This window comes from Dasypus novemcinctus, chromosome 3, assembly GCF_030445035.2.
Source record: "Dasypus novemcinctus isolate mDasNov1 chromosome 3, mDasNov1.1.hap2, whole genome shotgun sequence".
In the NCBI taxonomy this organism is placed as follows: Eukaryota; Metazoa; Chordata; class Mammalia; order Cingulata; family Dasypodidae; genus Dasypus; species Dasypus novemcinctus.
The window spans coordinates 176,622,776-176,625,017 of record NC_080675.1 but is presented as its reverse complement, the minus strand read 5'-3'; the positions used below and the strand labels follow the sequence as shown (position 1 = coordinate 176,625,017).

General features: G+C 45.5%; 1 non-coding gene across 1 annotated transcript; it reads left to right on the top strand.

The window, feature by feature from the left end:
- Window positions 1-1,819: 1,819 nt before the first annotated feature.
- LOC111761183 (U6 spliceosomal RNA) lies at window positions 1,820-1,926 on the top strand. The gene has a single exon (XR_002794617.1). It is a non-coding gene; the product is annotated as a U6 spliceosomal RNA (small nuclear RNA).
- The last annotated feature ends 316 nt before the right edge of the window (window positions 1,927-2,242 follow it).

Sequence of the window (2,242 nt, the reverse complement as noted above, 5' to 3'; positions counted from 1 at the left end):
CGTGCACACTCAACTATGAGAACCTCCAGGCGGTCCTCGTGCACACGCAACTATGAGAACCTCCAGGCGATCCTCGTGCACACCCAACTATGAGAACCTCCAGGCAATCCTCGTGCACACCCAACTATGAGAACCTCCAGGCGATCCTCATGCACACCCAACTTTGAGAACCTCCAGGCGATCCTCGTGCACACTCAACTTTGAGAACCTCCAGGTGATCCTCATGCACACTCAACTTTGAGAACCTCCAGGTGATCCTCATGCACACTCAACTTTGAGAACCTCCAGGCGATCCTCGTGCACACCCAACTTTGAGAACCTCCAGGCGATCCTCATGCACACTCAACTTTGACAACCACCAGGTCAGCCTGCAGTAAGAAGGCTTGGATCCAAGCTGTGAATCAACATGTTTTTAAAAACAAGTCATTGTTTCCGAAGCAAGGAGGACTGTCAAGAAGTTGGGAAGTGGAATGCAGGCTGGTGGGATCAATGGTTCAGGAGAGAGTTTTGAGTTACATGAAGGTTTGGGAGGCTTGGTGGTCCCAGGGCAGGCGGGGTGGAAGGGAGGCACTGATTAAATGTTGTAACAGACCCTGTTGGTTCTTCCCCGTTATGCTGGCTGAGTACAGTGTGTGCTTGTTGAAGTTTATGTCCATTTACTAATTCATTCATTCGTTAAACTATGAGGCTGAGGAACTACCATTATTCAAGGGTTCTGTGCCTTGGAAAAACAAGTGAATAAGTCGCCCTCCCCACTCGTGAATTACTCACATTCTGGAGGGGGATATGCTCAAACAAAATATAATTACACTGCAGCATGATGGGAAATAAACACATGAATAATAAATACCGCCTGAATTCAAAGATGGGCATGAGCCACTCACCTGCCCTAGCTGGGAAGGCTGTCACTCAAATTCCATCATTCGCTTCTCGTAACTAGCCCTGCCAGCTTGGATTCTCTCCAGTGTACAGAAGGAAACAAAGCTGGGCATGATGAAACGACCTTTCTAAGGACCCACAGCCTTTAACTAGCAGGGCCAGGCTGATCCCAGGTTTTTAGCAGCTAATTCATTTCCTTTTTCTCTCTAAAATTGGGCCTGAAGATTGAACATTTCCAGCATCACCCAGTGTTTTCCTTGTGGTTTTTTAGCACTAATATGAATCAGTATCAAATAAAATCACCCTGAGCCTTCCACTTCTGTTGGATCTACAAAAGTGGAAGGGATAGCACTAACATTTTATATTGAAACTGGAGTCCTCTTTTTGAGAAATACAAAGAGTACTTCCTTTTCAAAATTAAATCTCTATTTTAAAAACAAACTCCCTCCTCTGACATCCTCCCAGAAGCACGTGGCCTCGCATTCTTTCCTTGGACCCGACTTATCTGTGAAGCCAGGGATTGGCCTTTAACTATATTTCCCTGAGGCGACCACTATTTCTAGGCCTTGGTGGCTGCACAGTTACTGGGCCAAGGTTGCCAAAGGCAAAGGGAACTTTTAACAACACAGCAGGACACTTGGACGGTAGGAATGGTATATTTATTCAGATTTACGAGAGGTGTGTTCTCTTAAAATTCCCCGTATGAGGCTGCACGGTGAATAGCATGTGCAGGACTGACAGGGATGTCTTATTTGATATCTCTTAACATTATGCTACAACCCCCAAGGAGAGCACTGGGTAAAGCTGGTGGATCCTGCTGCTTGAAGCCTGAAGCTCCCTACTGCGTGCCTCGGGGGGCTGCTGGGAGGGAGCTGACCATGCCCCAGACTTGGTGAGGAGCTTACGTGAGTGATCTGCTTGTGAGAAGAAGCCATGGCTGGTGCTTGCTTGCATGGCACATATAATAAAATTAGAGTCACAGAGAAAAGATTAGCATGGCCCCTGCACAAGGATGACAAGCAAATTTGTGAAGCATTTCATATTTTTATGCTCCAAAATGTGTTCATCAATTGCAACAAATGTACCACACTAATGAAGGATGTTGTTAATGTGGGAAAATGTGGGAGGGGTAGGGAGTGGGGTATATGGGGATCCCCTCTATTTTTTATGTAACATTGATCTAAGTATCTTTTTTAATTTTATTTTTTTAAGATTTATTTTTTATTTATTTCTCTCCCCTTCCCCGCCCCCAGTTGTCTGCTCTCTGTGTCCATTTGCTGTGTGTTCTTCTGTGTCCACTTGTATTCTTGTCAGCGGCACTGGGAATCTGTGTTTCTTTTTGTTGTGTCATTTTGCTGCGTCA